The sequence below is a fragment of the Anabrus simplex genome, chromosome 2, assembly GCF_040414725.1.
Source record: "Anabrus simplex isolate iqAnaSimp1 chromosome 2, ASM4041472v1, whole genome shotgun sequence".
Lineage (NCBI taxonomy): Eukaryota > Metazoa > Arthropoda > Insecta > Orthoptera > Tettigoniidae > Anabrus > Anabrus simplex.
Genome location: NC_090266.1, coordinates 848,966,529 through 848,988,340, shown reverse-complemented (window position 1 = coordinate 848,988,340; position 21,812 = coordinate 848,966,529). Strand labels below are relative to the sequence as shown.

Genomic DNA, 21,812 nt, shown 5'->3' with positions numbered 1-21,812 from the left:
TCCTTGGCTAATGTTTTTCATTTATATTTTTTCCAGGTGATCAATACATTTGATGAGGCAGACAGCAAGTACACCGCGAAAGCTAAGGCTGCTTTTAAAATGAAGGGCTTGATGCCATCCTTGACTTTCATAAAAGCCTACACGAGCGTCATTCCTGAGGCCATCCTAAAGTTGGAATCGCGAGGGATGGAGTTGAAGTGGTCGCTACAATACAAGGAGTCATCCAAGAAGCCGACTCGTGGCCTGGAGAGACTGGGAAAACCGTCAAACAAAAGTTGGAGTTCGTGCTGGCTCGAAATCCCGGTTGGAGTGCAGCGTTGGACTTCGAGAGGATGCTGTGTGGCGAGTCTGCACCGTCAGAGGATTTTCCTAACTACTCTGCACAAGAAGCAGCATCATTCAAGTATTTACCTCTCGTGTCAGTTGACGTTAAAAGATCGTTATCAATGAAACTTTTATAGACTGATTTAAGAAAATCATTCAAAACTGAAAACATAGAAGAAATTCTTGTTGTACAGAGCAATGCAGATCTACTTCAATGACTCGCCTAATTCTGAACATCTTGTAAATGAACTTTTAAACTAACTTTTATAAGAAAACTTCTCATATATATACTTGAAACTTGAATGCGAGTATATCGCAGTGTATCATACATACAATTAGAAAATAAGGCTCGTATATAAAGATATGTTATTGGTTTTTTAGTTTCACTTCCCTTTCTATAGTTTTTTAACAGTGTTTTTAGAGCATATTCTGCATATTTAACTGCATATGTTTTTTCGAGCATATCTATGGAGCATATAATGGGGTTTTCGATCATATCTATCGAGCATATAACACATGGTTTTCGAGCATATGTGGAGATTTTATCAAGCATATCGATCCGAGCCCTAATTATGAACATTAAATTCTAAAGAATTAATTTAATCCTAAATCTATCTTTGGGGAAATATTTCTTTATGTGCATAATAATCACTAATGAGAGTAAATAAGGACATGAATAAATAAATATTTAATTATTTACTAAGACAAACCAAACCTTCCTGTAAATTGTATACAGTAGACTTGGGAAGAATGCTTGAAATTGAACTGTGAATAGATGGAATTAAATTTCTAGATCTTGTAAATATTGTATAAAGTAGAGATAGAAGATTTTTGGATCACAGTGTCAATGATAAATTGTGATAAAGAGATCAGGTCAAGGAAACATATCGTCCTCACTATGGCAAAATAGCGAAAGTGACAAACTAGGGAACCTGTAGTTCTGAAGATTTGGTCTAGATTTTATCATTTATATAATGTCTACCCTCTGACAAAGTCTCATATCTGAAGCTTGTTCTGTATGGCTAACACACAAAACCAATCATTAAATATAAATATTGATTTGACATGACTAATCACAATTTCTTTCAGCACTCCCTAATTTTTTTACAATTTGCACATTCGTTAGTTTGCCAGAGTGGGAACGATATGCTCAAATTCTCACTGAAATTTATCCCATAAATGCCAACTTTTAGAAATCAAAAATAGGAAGATATTTTTAATTCTTGGATTTCATCACCACCATGGTCTAGGTGAAAAAAGGTCAGGATAAACGGCATACATATCTACAGTTACAATGTGAATTGACCATTATATTTAAAGTCTTAAACTAAGAAAACATAAAAATAGTTACAAGGAAATGTACCTAATCATTCTCATTTATGGCACTTACATGCGAATAATAATATTTATGTCACATCGACAACACGCATCGAAATGCATAATACTGTAGTTTCCTTTATCAGACGGTAAAGTGAACGGAAATATATAGGAATCTCTGAACACAGAGATAAAGTTTGTTATATTTTTTGGCCATAAAGAGAAGAGAAAATACTAGAAACTGTCACCGACACAACCCCCTTAAATATATAACTCATTAAAATTATGCACTTGAATACGCAGAACTACCACATACAAAACAATTCAATATGTCCCATACATTATTAACATAGGACTTTGACAAGGGGAGGAAGCACAGAAACGCAAGAAAAAACACTTGGCCCACAAATCTGACTAAGCTACGCACAGAAACTATGTTAACAGCACGCGAACAACAAAATAACAAACTCATTCTTTCGTCCTGATTAACTGAGTCACTAGCCTCTTTTGCTTGTACGAAGATTTCCGTCCTGAATCCCCAGCTGTAAAGCACACACGCTGCTGTGGTGAGCGGTAAACACGATACATGAAGGTGATAGACAATGCATTAATGAAATAAAGCATTAAATAAATATGCTTGAAGAGTATTGACCGTACTGGAGGTTATATTGGTCAAAAATAGGAAGTAAAAATAAACCAGAAAATCAGAAGAAGAGTTATAAAAACTGAAATTTTCTGGGTAAATCAGAAGGGTTGGCAGGTATATAATCCTGATAAAATGGATTTTGTATGTTAAAGAAGTAAATGTGAGTTGAAAACGTGGAATTTAGCAGAAATAACTAGAGAGGAACTGATGACAGGAAAGGATCACTTTTTTTTAAAGATATACAGTGGAATTTACGCTAATCTTAGAATTATCTGCTTGATTTCCAGTTTAATCTGTCATTGTGAAGAACCTGGAAGAAGATTTAAAACACAATAAATACAAATCTTTAGTTTATATCGAGTCACTTCAAGTGAAGTTCAAAGGAATGGAAAAGTTAACATTTTTTTTCTCTCTATCACAAGAATGTTGGACAAGAAGAATAATGTTCATTTGATTTTGCTTAACGAAAGTCCACCTTATTCGTATTTGAATTGTTCTTTGTGTATGCCATCACCTATCCAGCCACAAACCCCTGTTATATAAATTTGAATTAAATATCCCGAAATAGCTATGATCGGCCACCACGGGCATACTGCCCCTAGGTACTTTGTGTTGCATGGCTGAGCGACCCCGGAAAAAGGGGCAGTATGCATGCATGTAGAGCCCTCAGCCTGTGGCTGGTTGGAACCTCAACAGATATACTATCAGCTGCCTAGCCTGGATGTGTGAAGAGCCATACTAGATAGTTCCCTGCCGCTTTCCTCACTGGGCCAGAAAATGCTGTTACATATCGGTTTCCCAAGCCCACCGAAATCCATACACCAACCAACCCCCATGAATGACACTTTCACTCCATTTATCACAGGGATTGGCTGTATAAGGAATGGCATTACTGGCATCGCTCACACCTCAGGACAATTTTATATCATCAAACCCAATGTTAAGACAGACAGAAAAATGACAGTACAGTAGAACCTCGTTCATTCAGCCCCCTTCAGTCTGGATTCCTCATTAGTCAGGATTAAATTTAGCAAGAATGTAAGCAAGTTTGTTTTTTATACAAAAATTATTATTCATTCATTATGCAACACAAATTATTTATCATACATTACAGCTCCGTTCTTCATTTCTAAAAATATAACACAAGAGTAACTACCACATTAGCCTAAATTAAATAGTGCACTAGTTAACTACAGTATATAGTATTTTGAGCAGAGTTGAAACAGGTCAACAGAGTTATAGTACTGTAACGTGCTCCTGCCATAATCTTCGTATCTACGTTTCTACATGTTCTTGCAATAATCTTCATATTTACGTTTCTACGTGTTCCTGCAATAATATTGGTATCTACGTTTCTAAATGATCATCTACTTTCTATGTTAATATTGTAACCTGCTTTTGGTATCTACGCTTCTACGTATTAATTATTTGATGTTATTGACTGAACATTTTGGGCTCACCCATCTCTCTGCTCCTGTAACTTATTACATACCGTCTCTCTGCGCCTACCTTCTACTACCTACGTCATCTGGTACTTCATCAAAACTTCTCGAACCTACTAGTCTCCGCTTCTTTACGGATATGTAACGGACAGCCTCACTCATCTGGTCAGCCTGGCATCAACCTTTGTACAGTGTGTGGGAGTGGAGGGGCTATTGACTTCGTGCGGCTTGTCCGTGCGATGCGTGTTCTTTTCCGTCCAACTGGAACTCTAATATCGTCATCTTGGGATCTGGACGAGCTAAAAATCCGCATACTATTCTTTGGAACTCTAAATTAGCCCTTCAGGCATGCTGTTTATAATCTCTAGTTTTGGGAGGCCTTGATCTATGCCTTAATAGTTTTTCCATTATTGGTGCTTCTTATTTACCATCTGCAGCTTATTTAAATTTTCACGACATGTGTTTTGAAAAGTTTTAATGTGGACTTAGAGTGACCATCGTGGACATAATGGCTCAATGTATTTAATAATGACAGTAACAGGTGGATGAACTTTTTTAAGTTACGCAGTCGGATTCGAACTTTACTCTCCTCCCTTATCCCTAGCTATTACTATTCTCCTTTACCCCCCCCCCCTTTTTTTTTTTCACTTTCATGTTTTTAGGCAAATTGTTAGGTTTTTATAAAACACCCTGGAGGTGATGTACTTCATACGTGGCCAAATATTATACTTTTATTGTAAATGTCATTCTTGAAAACTTTCCACATGTTTCCTAAAAAGAATACTGTCGACGCAATAATGTGTCTACAATTTTGAGAATTGTACAATCTTGGCTAGGTGTTCTTTCACTGCCCTTCTTGTTGTATTTCCACCTTCAAGGTGAATATTGTAACTTAACTTTTCTTCTCTCAAAAAAAAAACAACACAGAAAGTAGGAAAAGAAATAATGAACTTCGTCCATGTTCATCTGCGATATTTTCAGATCTTATATACGAGTGTGTGTGTGTTTTCTGCGCAAAGTCAATGATATTTAATACAGTTTATCTGCGTTATCAAATGGTGGTCACCTTTTCTTTTATTGTGTACCTACCACGGACCTTTCCCTCTCTCTCCCAATGTAGCTTCCTGTCACTCTGCTCGTTTCAAATTTTGTTTACATAAGATGTTAGTGTGATTATCTTTGTTAGAAGAATCGGTGGCATATCATTACTATTGCTTTTGAAACATCCTGTTTTCCAATCAACGGTGATGATTATATACCATGAAAGAAACTTTAAGTAAACAATTGCACAGTACTGTATTATAATCTATCAGTTTCATGTCCATATTGATAGTTGTATCACAATCACAAAGAATGGGTGCCGTCCACCTAATCAATACTTTATTATTTCTTATTACTATGCAGTACCGGTCTCAAACTTCATCCGGGTCATCCTTAGCTGGTCATGAGATCCGAAGTTAACTTAACATATAATTTAAAAACATTACTAAATCAAATGAAGAAAGTCACATGATATGAGTGATAATATTAAAATATACAATGATAGTATGTGTCCTATTTTTTATAAAACAAACGTCGATATTTTATGCATATGTTACTTATAATACTGGTGTACTGTTCGTGAGTAACAAATAATTTGTTAAAATACCATTTTTACACTTAAAATGTTTATAGCATTGTTGAGGTACACTTTGTTGTTATATTAATGTTGGTAAAGCATTGTGTACATTCACAGATATGTTTGTACCAAGCATTCTAGAATGTTCAATGATGTAAATTGTTTATCTTGTGCGTTCATACAGTTGAGAATGTTGGATGATTTACATTGAAATATTGTGGTGTGTCATTAGTTTGCTTGGTACTAATTTCGTTATAAGATATTGAATAGGTGCAGATGCTCCTCCTTTGTAGTTGTGTTGTTGGACATGCTAGTAATCTGCGAGAACAAAGAAGAAAATGAAGTATAAGAGTTTTGTCAATAGAATGTCTATTGAACATGTGGAGGTAAGTGCTTACTTACATAGTGCTGTTGACGGGTCGATGTGTACAGTTAGGGAGCACGTTGTGCACTGCTGCGTGTGCACCTAGGACTGGTACTAGCGGTTATGGAGAGGAGAAGTGGAGGGGCAATAGGGGTAATGATTGGGGAAGATGAGGTAGAGCTGGGCGTGTCTTCAGGAGGTTCCTTGATATGTATTGGATTCTATTTCTTAACTATTTTTATGTAGGGGTTTTTTTTTTTTTATCGGGATAACTGTATTAAAGAGGATATTAACTCTATCTGTAATTTCATTTAAGTTAAAATTTAGGTTTGCATATTGATCTATACTAATGTAAAATACTTCCGTTATATTGAGTAGAGGGCCCTTGGGGATCGTACTTAGAATCTGCATGTCGTTTTCAATGTTTGTAAATTGATGCTTATAATCCTCGTTATGTTGAGCTATAGACGAAAAGTTGTTGTGTTTTAAGGCGTTAATGTGTTCATTGTAACGGATAAAAAAAATTCTGAGCCGATGACCTTTGATGTTAGGCCCCTTAAAATAACAAGCATCATCAAAGAAATTTCTTCCAGTACGTCCGATCTAGCTAGCCGCACAATTGTCACATTTCATTCGATACACTCCTGAACAACTATATCTACTATTATCATTAACGGATTTGGTATTCTGCAAAATGTTGGCACTGTTATGCGTGGTTTTACATGCTATTTTTAAATTGTGTTTTAAAAAAATATTAGTTATGGAATGAACGTGAGTATTATTGTATATGAAAAGTACATAATCCTTCTTGAAGTCGTTAGCTCTGGTTAGTCTTGATTTGGGTTGATATTTTATCTTTTGAATGATTTTCTTGACCACTTCTCTATTAAATCCATTTTGATGGGCTATTTTGTAAATTGTGTTTAATTCTTTTTTTCAGCTCTTCCTGGGAAAGAGGTATATTGAATGCTCTGAGTACCATCCTGTAATAAGCTGCATTTTTGTGGGCGTCAGGGTGGATAGAATCTATTCTAACTGTATTGGAGGTTTGTGTGGACTTCCTATATACTTGATATGTTAGGTGATCATGGTGTCTAGTGACAGATATATCTAAATAATTCAAAGTGTAGTCATTTTCTTTTCACATTGTGAATTTTATATGTGGGTCTATTTTATTTAGTTGTTCTAATATATTTGTCTCATTGGTGAATCTATTGCCTATAATAACTAAAATGTCATCTACAAATCTGCACCAGAAAAAGATGTTCTCAGGTTTGGAGATATCTTGGTGCTCTCAATAATCAATGTAGATTTCTGGTAGTATACCTGAAGCAGGAAATCCCATAGGAAGACCTTGTTGTTGGTAAATAGTGTTATGGATTTTGAAATAATGATTGACGATGACAAATTCAAGTAAAATCATAAACTCTTCTATTTCTAGGATGCTTAAGTTACTGTGGTTTTTAAATTATTTTCCATTAATTTTATTGTTTTGTGATTAGGTATGTTAGGATACATGTTCGTTATATCATATGATTCTAGACTATGGTACTGCTTGATTTCTAGCTTTTTTGGTATTGTGGCAAAATTCTACACAGTTCTGTATTGTTTTCTTGGCTAAAAATGTGTAATATTTTTTCAGGAATGTTTGAATAAACTGCGACAATTTGTAAACTGGGCTAGATCTATAATTTATGATTGGTCCATTAGGTACATTTTCTTTCTTCCCGAATATTCATAAAGGCTAACCAGAGAATGGTTCATCGAAAGGGTGGTAGCAGCCTTTCGGTAGTTGCAAGGGCGGCAGTCTAGATGATTGACTGATACAGCCTTGTAATAATACTCAACATGGCTTAGCTGTGTTGATACTGCTACACAGCTGAAAGCAACGGGAAACTACAGCCGTAACTACCTCCCGAGGACATGCAGCTCTCTCTGTATGAATGATGTTGTAGTTCCCACGTAGTGATTTGTGACAATGGAAAAAACTGAGATTCGAGCAGTGAATAAATACTTTGTAAAGAAAGGTATGAAAGCAAAGGAAATTCATGCCAACTTTCAGAACACACTGGGGGACTCTGCTCCTTCATTTTCAACTGTTGCCAAGTGGACCAGCGAGTTTAAATTTGGTCGGGAGAGCTTGGATGATCCGCATAGTGGACGGCCAAAAAGTGTTGCGACCCCAGAATTTACCGCAAAAGTTCATAAAATGGTCATGGAGGATCGTCGACTGAAAGTGCGGGAGATTGCTGAAGCTATAGGGATGTCTTCTGAATGGGTATATTATATTTTAACCGAAGAATTGGGTATGAAAAAATTATTGGACAATAAACGCACCAGATTGGAAATGTCCGAACAAAGTGTGGCCTGTTTTCAGTTTCACTTCCATACAATGCCACGCTCCACACGAAAGTCTTCAAAAACGTCTTTCTAATCCCAATATCAATGTTTGAAGTGAGGAAATAAAAGATGGGTAGTAGGACTGTTGACAGGACACTGCCATCCGAAAAAACACCTACAAAGAATTGGAATATGTAGGAAATGCAATGAAGCAGAGGAATCAGCTAAACACATACTTTTCGAATGTGAGGCACTGGGTACAATCAGAGTCTCCACTCTAGGACTACCAGGTGAAGAGAGAGAAAAATTCCAAGAAGACCCAAAAAGAATAACCTGCAGCTTTATGAAGGGAGCAGGTGTATCTAGATGGGAATGAAGGAAAAGCATGGTAATAAAAGATCTTAGAGGTCAATGCTAATTAGAAACTAATATTTAGAGGCCCCATGAAGAAAAGAAGACGAAATCCATGTGTGAAGACATTTTTGGTGGATGAACTCCGGAGAGGGAGAAGTACGATTTGCTTATGTGATGGGACACACCCAAGGTCAGGTTGAGGTCCATTTCATTCACACTTCAGGTAAGGGGATACTATCTTTTGTGCAAAGCAAGACATGGCAGAGACTGGGTTTCTAAACAAATGACGTATTGATTGATTTGTGATAAAAGGTGATTATTTCCTGATTATAATTTCATCACATGTAGGGTAATAGATCAGGCATTACAAAGCTATTCTTTTAAATATTTTAGCAGGAATTCTTCAAAGCCCTATCTTCAGAGCGGGAAGACCGCTTATTCAAATTCCAGTGGCAACATTTAGCGGGGAAGGTTTATTTTAGCAGATATTTGATTCTCATTCGCTGTAGTTATCTGCTACGCACCTCCTGCCCTTACTGGCCCGTAAGTTTTTAGAACCAACCATATCTCTGACTAAACGCGAACCTGAGCCATGCCGGTGCACTTACGGGGGCAGAGTTACAGGTGAAATACATCTTTCCTCTGCTAGCTATTTAATGTTACACTAACACTAATTGTTGTTTTAGTTTTTTGGTTTTTTTTTTTTGGCTAGGAATAGGAAGGTAGCAGTTGTGGCATCTGGCATTTGCCATGGATGAAAATAGGAATCCATGGGAAACCATCTTCAGAGTTCCTGATGGTTGGGGGTTGGAACACGCTATTTCCAAAATGATAAGACACGTACTGAGTAGCCAACTCATTCGGTGTAGCGATGTATTGGGTAAAATACTTTCTTCAAAGGCAACACTTCATTACATTTTTGGACTACTCTCAAGATTGTGTACATCTGATACAGAATTGAACTAACAGAAAAATGGAAATTAAAAAGGCAAGAAATATTTCACTTGATTAAGAAGTTCACATAATTTTTCTTACCTAATACATGGGATATTCTCAGTCCCATGATCTGTTTCATTAAGATATAAGCCTATTTTCCCTGTTTAAAGTGTCCCAGTATAACAGATTTTCCCTGTTAAATAGTAGTTGTATTCACAAAGACGCACACACAAAAAATGGTGTCAATTGTGTACACTGTTTTTATTTACAAATCATACACACATACAACTGCCCTCTTGAACAAAACACTGCTAAGACGACAACGACTGCAACACTTGCATGCCAACCAACTACCAACCCAACAAAATCACAACATGGGCTCACACACTCGGCTAATAACTTCCACTACAAGTCTCGCTAAACTACTCAACTCCCAAGACTGCCTCTTTAAATACATTGCCTTCTTTAAATACATTGCCTGGCCAGGCTTCTAGAAGAATATGACATGTTCGTAATTTCAAGTGTCTCCAATAGCCTATTTACAATGAAAGGAATTTTCTATACAATTCTTGTGACAAGATGGGCTGTTCTGGACTATTTCCATGTGTTGCACAACACCGCATAGGATTTATACATCATATATACAGGTAGTATTATATACAATTAATTACGTGTTCTTACATTAAATAAACTCTTATAAATACACACACATAACCTCACAACACACAAATAATAACAGCACGATTTATACCAAATAAAGTACGTACATAACTACATAACTAACAGGCATAAACAACTTCATAGCCACACCCCGCAAGTAATAATAATAATAATAATAATAATAATAATAATAATAATAATAATAATAATAATAATAATAATAATAATATAATAGAGCTCGATATTTTCATTATTTACCTATGGGTTAGAGAATTGTTTCCAAGTTATACTAGTCCATTACACTTGCATCATAGTTCAGATTTTAGATCACCTCAAGATAATAAAAAAGTCCACACAATGCTGCTCATTGTTGAAACTCTCCAGTCTTCACACAAGTTTGAACGTTCACAAGCTTGTGGCGGGTCCCTGACGTCCCCGAGCCAGTCCCGACTTGCCAAGGCCATCAAATTATAAGGTCTGCCCACTTCAAAACAATATATTTTACACTTTTCATTTATACATTATCTTACAACAGGAATACATGTTTCGACCTGTCATGGGGACATCTTCAGTCAGTTAATGCAAGATTCAATCAAAAAATAAAACAAGCACATCTAAATATGTTTTTTTTGTGTGTGTGTTATGTTGCACATGTAAATCCTACCAAAAAAGTTTTTAATGTGTGTTGTTACTGTCCAGCAATATTTAAATAAGGCAAGTAGAATCAATAACTACATTTATAATCTGGGTAACACTTCGTCACAATTTGAGGATGTTAACCGATTTATTATTAATTAAAATTAAGTGAAAAGAAGTTCTTAAAATCCCTAATGGGAATTCTAATGTTCCTTTAGAATCCTACTTAATATAGTGGCAGGCAAGTCTTCTCGGATGATGATCTTCAGAAACACGTTGAAAACTTTATGTCAGCGATTTATTTCAGTTTATAGTGTTTTCCCACAGCTCCTCTGGAAAGGCGATACATGTGCACTATTACCGTATTTCCTCAGATTATAACCCCTTGAGTACTAGACACCCCCTGGCTTTTCGAGAAGAAAATTTAAAAAAAATAAAGCTCACATAATAAGCCCAACATAATTCACCAGAGAACAACATGATTCCGCTTTGAATCAGGTACATGCCAATGACATCACACAAATTTGTGAATAGTTTTATCGGTCCGACCCACGCAATGGAAACTCATCAAAGTCATGAGGTACATCTGAATCTTGTAGTCAAGAAATGTCCACCTCCGTAGCGTACTGGAGCTCCGATAATAAATATGTCTGACCTGTGCATTACAAGCCCGCATCTGTTATGCGACACCGCATGTCTGTTTTGTAGTTCAGCATGTTCTGTCAGCGTAACGGTCAGCACGATTAGCTGCCGGTCACGGGGGCCCGAGTTCAATTCCCAGTACTGCCAGAGATTTTAGAATGGCAGAAAGGTTAATATGCAGTAAAATGGTACATGCAGCTCACCTTCATTGGAGGCGTGCCTAAAAGGAGCTGCACTACCTCGGGATGAGAACACGAGTTTACTTCAGTTAAGAAATATTCATGGTTCTTGCTATTAATATAGTGGGCGAGATCATTAACGAAGTGTTAGTTTAACATCTTGTAATTCGGGCCAATATAGGTAATTTTTTGGTGATAAGTAGGTTTAAATCGTAATACAAACAAGCCACTCATAACAACTGCTTTACTCGCCAACATACCTAACAAATAATATTATTGGTTTTATGTTCCACTAACTACTTTTACGAATTTTGGAGATGCTAAACAAAACTCACTATGCATTAAGAAAATGGAGAGAACAAACATACGAAATTCAACACTATGATCAAACGAATTACCTCCATAAATGCGGCAAGCTTTCCTGTTATTTATTTATTTATTTATTTATTTATTTATTTATTTATTTATTTATTTATTTATTTATTTATTTATATCTTTTTCATTGTGGACTTTCTGGCACTATCCGGGCACTTAATCGCATAACGTACCTAACCTAAACAATGTAGTCTCTCTTATCTCAGCTCCAGTTGTTTAGGTAAATCCTGATGTAATAAATGTACAGAACAAGCATTAAATATTCTTAAAAATAAAGACCTGGCTTTCATCAGCTGCAGTTATCTAAAGAATGCTTCCAGTCACTGTGTATTACATTCGGAAGTACAGCTCGTACCATATGCTAACGATCAGCTAGTGGGTTGACACGCTATCTACAGCACGGTTCTATTCAGGAGTGGCTTCTTCCTTGCATACACCAACTGGTAATAACAGAGACTGTCTCCAGAAATCATTTGCGAATAGATTCTCACTGTTTGGAGTTTAAAATCAGCAACAAAACTATTTTTAAAAGTTACAAAAAGATGGGATCTCGAATGGCAGTGAAGATGACATCATTTGGGATGACAACGCCGGTAGGTGGGAAATTGGGCGACACAAGATGATAATTCAAATGAAAGCTGTGGTTAGATTTACTGTGCGATAGGCCTATTGCACAACTGAGAGAGAAAAATGACCAGCCATTAAGTTCTTCTGTATTAATATTGCATAATAGGATAAATAGAACTGTATGTCCAACCCTTATACCTTTTCTCTACGAGGTCGAGTATGAAGCGAGACAATCTTCGTAGCATGTTGCTATGGCTGAACTTTCTTCCTGACGTCGACTTCATCAGAGGAGTTAATGAGATGAAACGAATAACATGATATAAGAGCAACTAAAACATTTTACTACAGACCTATATGTAGGCCCAAAATTCATGATTTCACCACTTATTGCCTTCTTTATTTTTTAAATTTAGAAATGCTGCTTTCCAACCAAGGTAGCCAGTAAGACTCAGAATATAATCACAAATTTTATAAAGAATAGTGCAGAATACATGTACAATTTATAGTTCTTTATATCCAGAAGTCGATGGACAAAATGTTAAGGCTATTGCATATTGGACACCCCCCGCTTTTTGCGGCTATAACAGCGTAAAAAAGGAGGGTCTAATACACAAGGAAATACGGTATATAACACTCATGATACTAATTTGATATAGTCAACACAGATAGTAAAAACAATGAAATTCATCAATTGTGGTTGTCAACACCACGCGATGTCACACTGTGACTGCAGCTCTCTTTCTCACATGCATAGAGACATTGTGATACATCATTCGATATAATATTTTGTTTTTGATACCCAAGTAACAATAAATGGTGATTATCCGATAACGTTTAACATTGGCAGTATGGCACAGACAGTTTCAAACCTGGAGATAAGGAAAGAATTAAAGATCAATAAAACCTTCTGAACTCTTTTATATGCAGATGTAAAGAATTAACAACCTTCCAAACTCTCTTATTACACGTGGATGCATTATGTAAACATTACGAACAGTACAATACTAACACATAATGAAAATAACAATTAACTAGCAGAACACACCACCCCTGACGTGCTGATAGTTGGCGATGTCACAGCGAGTGCTGTTTCTACACACTGTTAGTGAGAAAGATGTAATTTTTAAGTCACCAGTTACGAAATGAGTTTAGCAACTCTGTGAATTAGTTTCCTAAGGCCTCGATGTACGATATATTAGTGGTGAGCCCAGTAGGGGAAAGAACCCAGCCTAATAGCATTTTCTCTGGAACATGTACTTCAGTGCAAAAAAGTGCAATTTCCTGGAGAACAATAGGAGTCTCAAAGAAAATGTGCGTGACCCTCTTTGTAGAAAACTGAATTTTATGTCCCATGCTTGGGCTTTATTTTGTGATACAACTGACCATTTACCCATTATTTCAGCTTTTAGTGGAAAAGAAACATGTTCATTTAATACCTACCATACATATTAGTGGGTGCCATCTCTAGAACGAGGGCTTCCACATGTATAAAAGCATGATTCCCTGAAGAACTATTTACTGTGTTGCATGGAGTAACAGAGTGGAATTTCCAGAAAAGTGAAAGAAAATGAGAACTACTACTAAGTTTGTTTGGTCAGCAGTCACTCAATTCGTATCCAACATTCTTCTTATTCTTACACAACTGGAGTCGATACACACCTGGTTTTCTTTCAATAGTGTGATACTATCAAATAACCAGTATCAATACCAAAACTGCAAGTACTGAATAACGCAAGTGGCCACAGTTATACGCCATGTGACCGGCGATTTGCTGTCAAAAAGTATGCATAGAAAATCTGAATGTGCCGAAAGCCCTGACAAGTGGATAAATGATGGAATATCAACAAAATTCACATCAGTAGCAGTAAAAGTACTCATAATCAAAGATTATTCAAAGCATTTGGAACTCTTGTTCAGACACAGTATTGTAGCAAAAAATACAAATATCAAGTTCATGATCACAAAATACAGTCAAAACTGGTTAAGGTGTCCTTCTCCAGCATGTTCCCCTGGTTATTATTCCCTTATTCCACAGTCACAGTCCACGTTCTATTAAATACATGCCAAAGAAACTGGGAGAACAAATTTATGTCACTCTTTAGTACGTTTGCAACTCCTGTCATAAGGCACTCAAATGAGCATTCCTGCCCACATTGCGTGCGCAAAGCACCAGCGACAACTAGCGTGGACAAGGATTTGGTAGAGAACTTAATTTCGAGGCTCCAGACTGCATAGCGCGGTAGCATATCGAACTACTGCTACAGGAAGCGTCAGTTTCAAGCCAGCCTTTACTGTGGTGGTTTGGATTGCACAATAATAGCTCAGCTAACATGCTGGTGTTTAATTTTACATTCGTAAGTTAACTGTGTAACAGCATAAGTAAATTAGCCCTACCGTACTTAAGCAGAGTACCGTATTTACACGAATAATCCCCGCATATTTAAAAAAAATTGAGGTAAGAAATTGGGGTAAGTCAAAAACTTTGATTAGAAGTGAAATGCGGAGGTGTGTGTGATAATAGACTCAATTTACCTTGGTGTGCAGTGTTGTTATAGCTTGTGGTGGATTGAAGACGGCTCTGGGAAATGGCCATCTTCACATCCGTACATGAAAGCACAAACTGATATTCATGTACGTAGTAGGCCTACCTGAATTGTGTTTTAGAATATGAATCAAGTTATTACCTTGCCATAACTTTCAAGCAAAATCATCTCATTCGACTTCATGAGCTGTGATGTGATGAAATCACTACCAGTATACAGTTTTTATTTTATTTAATTACCATACATAGTTAACACTGACCGCCTCTCTTTGCTATTGTCGAGTGCATTAGTGCTTCTTTAGCGACGTCTGCACAGATCAATCCCATTTTAAAAGATCAATCCCATTTTAAAAACAATGCAAGTTCCAGAAGTGCTGGCAGCTTATCTCCTCAAACAGTGTCTCAATCCTAATAGTTCAGATTTAAAAATTTTACTTTTTCAGCTTCAGGAAGCAGGGAATTCTCCAGGAGATTTAAGTTGCCTTATTGGTCCTGTAGATAAGTTACTACCATGCCATAACTTTCAAGTAAAGAAGATGGCATATTCAGCATTACCCAGGTTAACATCATGGAGACCGTACTGTATTGTGAGTGTTATTTCTCTACCAGCTGCAACCGAAGAACATGTAAGCTATTTAGACATTTTCGTGTGCCGTCTTTGACTCACCATTTCACACCTTCCAGCATTTTCCAGACGATTACTCAAGAAAGTTTTAACATGAAGCATTAAAGAAACAAGTTTTTAACACGATGCAATTCATCCAAGGATTTTAGATCTCGCAAAGATCCCTATTTTAATCCCAATTTATATTTTAGTGTTATGTACATTATTCATTCAGGATCTCTAAACACTCTTAATGGCTTTTAATGCCATTTGTGTATGTTTGTACATTTATTTTAGTTATTACATGTTTTTGAATAAATTTGTCTTATGGCTAATGATGGCCAGCCAAAGCGGAAACTAGTTCAACTAAAAATGTAATGTGAACATTACATAATATAAGCATTGAAAAGGTGAACCATTTCAGACTTTATTATTATTATTATTATTATTATTATTATTATTATTATTATTATTATTATTATTATTATTATTGTGATGACAATTCAATACGGATCAAAATATGAATTTATATCTTATGAAATGCAGGGAATTGAGCCTCTTGCAAATTCAGAGTAAATAAATACCCGTCATGTAACTAGGCCTACTTATTAATTTTCATGGCAAATATATTTTATAGCAGTGATGTATTTTTATCATCTCAAGTATATTCAGGTAAAGCAGTTATATCTGTAAATTTACATGTTCATATTTGCGTAACGACCACGTCAACCTCACAGAGTGATATGAAATGTTTGTTTATGCCTACATTGTCTTTCAATGCAACAAAATTTAGTTCATGTCATTATTTTTCAAAATGATCCTAAAATTAGGATGCGGGGATTATTCGGCGGGGCCATTATTCGCGTAAATACGGTAATTTGCAGAACATTCAGTTATGGAGAAGAAAGAGCTAGACAGTTTACAAATGTCAAAAAATTGCAGTTTATTGAGAAGTGGATCAACACATGAAATGTGTGCAAATCACCCAAATGTTGGACATTTCTACAACAACGTTAGAAATAATTGCAAGCAACTAAAAAAAGATCGAGGATTCTTGTATGGCAGGAGAAAGCAGCCAAATGAAACGTGTTCGTAAAGCCAGTTTTCAGATGTATAAGATGTCCTGGTGAAATGGTTAAACAAGCTAGAGCTTCTAATACTGCTGTTGATGGAACAGTGAAGTCATCAAATTTAGCTGCCAAAATGGGAATAGGGCCGATGACCTAGATGTTAGGCCCCTTTAAACAACAAGCAAGCAAAATGGGAATATGCAACTTCAAGGCATTGAATAGATGGCTTGAAGATTTAAAAAAAAAACCTTGGTAATACAAATCCGTATGTGGTTATGCTGCCAGTGTCAATATCAATACTGTTTAGGCTTGGAAAGACTACATGGCTGGAAATCCTGAATGACCACAGTCCTGATGTTTTTAATGAAGATGAAGCAGGGCTATTTTTCCAACTTCTTCCTGATAAAACGTATGCATTCAAGGGTGAGAAATACCCTGGAGGTAAACACAGCGAGGAGACACTAACAGTGCTATTATGCTGCAACGAGAGTGGCACAAAAAAATTTACGCTGCTCATAACAGGGAAGCGGAAGAATCCATAGAGTTTTAAGAATGTACCATATAATCTCGAATACCACCCACATTGTTTTTTCGAAAATATCGCTTCCAAAATTGGGTGCAGGTCTTATTTAAAATTTCGGGAAATGTATCTGTCCGAATGCGTGTAAATTGGGCATCACCGCCGGCACGGCTTGGCAACAACGCTCTCTCCGCTCTCAGTATATGCTACTTCCGCGCTTGGCGTCAGTCTCATGCATGTTCTCTGAGTATCAACATGAATTCCACAAAGCGTTTGTGATCTTTTACTGGAAGTAAGAAACTGACAGTAGTTTGGGAAGCCGAAATTATTGGAAATCGTGCCACCGGTACAAAATACGATATTGGTGAGTCGTGTATTCCTGACTGGAGAAAGAAAAGAATGTGCTATTAACATGTAGTGGTGATTGTAGAGCTTTTCGTAGACAGTTTCCAGAAATTGAAAACAAATTTTATAAATATGTGACAGAAAGGCGGGAATGTGTCAGCTAAAGGCATTAGAGATCGCAAAGGAACATTCATCGGAAGGGTTTAGGCAAGCCGAGGATGGGTTTGTAAATTTTATAAAAGAAATGGGTTGAGCGAAGTCATACCTCAATTTCACAGCGTCTTCCTGGTGCCTACGATGAGAAGTTATTGTCGTTTCAGCGTCACATAATTCTGTTGCGGAAGGAAAATGCATATTTGCTTTCCCAAATTGGCAATGCAGATTCGATGCCACTCTACTTTGAAATGCTAGGACAAGACTGTGAATGTTAAGGGTGCGAAAAGTGTTACCATTAGAACAGGTGGTAATGAAAAACAAAGGTGTACAGTAATGTGTACTCTCGCCGAAGGAGCCAAATTGCCGCCGTACATTGTTCTCAAGCGAAAGACACTTCCTAAAAATCTACCCGCTGGTGTTATCATCAGATCTCAGAACTCCAGCTGGATGGACAGTTCACTTGTGGAAGACTGGGTAAAGTGTGTCAGGCAACGTCGCACTGGTGCATTATTGGGACAAAAGAGCTTGCTTGTTCTCGACAGTTGCCGCGGGCACACAACAGACGCTGTGAAGAAACACATCAAGGATGGGAAAACTGACCTAGCAGTCATTCCGGGTGGGATGACGTATATGCTACAGCCGCTGGATGTCTGCGTGAACTGTCCATTTAAAGCAGCCTTGAAACAGCTCTATACAGAATGGATGGCGGCTGATAATCACACACTGATGCCAACTGGTCGCATTCAGCGCCCGGAAATTCAGCTGCTGTGTTTGTGGATGTTGATGGCATGGAATCGTAACACTGGAGACCCCATATGGAAGAGCATCAGGAAATGTAGCATTTCAAATGCTATGGATGGCAGCGACGACATTTTGTGGGATGATGAAAGTTGCGAAGTTGGTACTGATGATGATGATGATGAATGATACCAATATAAATGGTCCGTTATTGGACATTATAAATTTTCCAGCTAACTCATTCCTGGTTGCCAGCGTCTCACCCCCATGTGCTAGGTTGGGCTCATCAGTTGGTACCTAGCACACCCACCAAGACACATAGCTAGTGCATACTGTGGAGGCCACTTTGTAGGCTACTTGGAGCCACCGGCAGTGCCAATGCACTTGAGACTGTCTCATTACCAAAAATTTGCTTGGAAATCTGTAAATGAGACCACAATTCGAAACAGTTTCTGCAAAGTGGGCTTCGTTCGTTTGGCCACCCATGAAGTTTCAATGGAAATAATGGGAAGCACTGATCATATGGATGATGAATAGCCATCTTGTGACAGATGAAGAAGAGGTAAATTTTGCCACATATGTTGAATGTGATGACAATGCTGCCACCTGTGAAGTGCAGACTGTAGACGAAATTAAGGAATAGCCGATGAATGATACAGATAATAACGAGCAAAGAATCAGAGGATGAAAGTTAAACCAGTGAGACCTGCACAGCAGTACCAACACATTCGGCAGTGGTAGAAGCTATGGACACGGTGTGATGTTATGTGTCATGTTTTGTCGTGGATGATCCGTGTACTGAATTACATTATAAAACTCTATACTAATCATACGTAATTTGGAATTAAAGAAGCAGCAATCTTTTTAGACACATTTCTTACATGCAAGTGATGATGAAAAAGTTACTCTGTGTATTTTTCAATATGTGATTATTTATTCTGAATCAAATTCTTGACAATTTGTGCATTTTTCATTTTTATGTAAATACTGACTTGCATAGTTTGTGTTTCTAAGAACGTTTTTCCTTGGTGTTTTACTATGTTGGTGTCTTTAACATGTATTACTTCTTTATTCATGTCATTAATTACAACTGTGAACACGTTTCGCTGTTTCTATCGTAATTATTTTTATGTTCAAACTTAATATTACATCCAACAGCATATTTTTTTCATTTTTAGGCATGTTTCATTTTAATGACTTTTTTCGACCCCACAAACACGTCCTAACCAGTTTCTGCTGTATAAATATTTTGTTTTCTATCAGTACCAGATGGCACTTGAGGCCACTGTTTCCATCAATGATCTGAGAAGTAGACTGATGAAATAATGCGAGTGTTGCTGGAATGAAATATGACAGGGAAAACCGGAGTACCCGGAGAAAAACCTGTTCCACCTCCGCTTTGTGCAGCACAAATCTTCCAGCACAAATCTCGCATGGAGTGACCAGGATTTGAACCCCGGAACCCAGCGGTGAGAGGCTGGCGCGCCGCCACATGAGCCATGGAGTCTTGATGAATGCATCTATAAGCATAAAATGTACTAGTTATGGGCATAAGTCGGGAGTTGTTCTTTCAAGGCACTGATAACACAGCCACGTTCCTACATAACCTGGGGTTGCGTCATCGTTGACTCTCAGCTGTGAAATGGGCGGGAAGGTACGTATGGTACATGCGGAGTGGAAGAGAGTGTGTTCAAGAGTCAGGCTTGTTTGTGTAATTCTTGTGAATATTTCATTTTAAATCCGTATTGAACTGAGAATATAATAGGAACAAAATAGTAGGATCCACCTATTCAATACAAAACAATATTATACGATTAACTATAACATTGAATTATTATTAAGGAGACCAGTTTCGACACGAGTTCTGCGTCACCTTCAGCCATGAACTTTGAAAGCAGACAAAAACATACTTAAACATACAAAACAATGCATAATACATATGAGTGTACGATAATCTTGTGAATTACTGGTAGAAATTGATATGATTAAAACGTGATCTAGAAACATTTCTGATAACACTAGCTTAAAATTTTTTTAAAACAGTTAATCTTATAACATTGTTTTGTATTGAATAGGTGAACCCTACTATTTTGTTCCTAATATGTAGCATGCATAATTCAAGTGTTTGAAATTTCGACAAAGAATCCATAAAGGATGTTCTTATGGAACACACGAGTTCTGAAAATGAGGATGAGGATAACAATTACACACTCAGTAAACATGATTCTGGTGCTTCAGGCAAGTAAATGTAGATAATGAGCTAATTTCAAATTGGTGTGAAGTGCAACGTAGTTTTATACCGCTTCCTTAAGTGGGTTCAGTAACACTATACCAGTTCCTAAAAATGTGGGTGTTTCCCATGTACCTGCAGCAACTCTACGGAACTCCGTCGTCAAACAACAAACAGTGGGAAGGCAAATTACTGGATGTAAACAAGGTATAGATGCCAACTGACAAATTAGGTTAGAATCTGTATTAGTGTGTTTCAGTAGATGTGTCCACAATATTAGACCGATTTCGAAAAATTAACCGAACTGGCATCCATAGCTGCATCAGATTTTTTTTTTTTTAGTTATTATTATATTCATAAATTTATATTTAAAATTGCTGCATTATTATGATAATTAAAACTCATTTTTGTGTAGAAGAAAGTGTGATCTTTCTAAATATTCCAAAAGTTGTTATAATCATGGCTTACCCTAGCATTGAAGAAATGTCAAAAACCATTAAAAATCCTGCGATTTCTGGAGGGTAGCACATTCAAATATGGCCATCTCCAATGTGTTAAAAGTAAGATACTGAAGATCAAAGAACTTAGGAGATAATTTTGAACATAACTGCATGAAAATAAATTTAGAACCATAATTTGTTGTTTAATATTCCAGTTTTCTGACCATGATGTTCTGGAAGCATCAATTTATTGGTTTACTATGTTTGTATTCATTCACCATCAAAATACATTCTGAATAATTTTCTTTACCAAGGGTTTCACTTATTTAAAAAGCTGGATTCTGGAAAAAGGACCCAATTTTGATTTTTCAAAATGAGAACTCAACTTTCAAAAATGTCAGAAATATGAAAGTAGCCTTAGATCATCTGCAAGTGCTATATATCTAACTACAGTTAAGCAACTTTGTATCTGCGTTTATATACTTTGGTTATTGTTTCTCCTGTAAAATCATAAAATATCAACCTGTGCCCTTCTTCTACTGTGGCTTTTCCTTTAGCAGGCCATTTATATTGGCCCATTTTGTTGTTCATAAACAAGAAAATCTGTCAGCTTTGTTTGATGTGCATTCTGATGCGTAAGTTTTCAGGCATTGCCCCTTTTAAGAAGTGTCTTGCTCAAGAAGGGGTTTTTTTTTTTTTTTTTCCTTTGTCCCTTGAGAAACTTATCAAAAGAGCTTCATTTTATTATTGAATTTGTTGATTAAATA

At 36.7% G+C, this 21,812-nt stretch overlaps 1 protein-coding gene across 11 annotated transcripts in view; it reads right to left on the bottom strand.

Annotated features, from left to right (window-relative positions):
• Positions 1-21,812, bottom strand: part of LOC136864508 (protein boule) — a 350,930-nt gene that overhangs the window by 149,296 nt on the left and 179,822 nt on the right. The window lies entirely within an intron of this gene.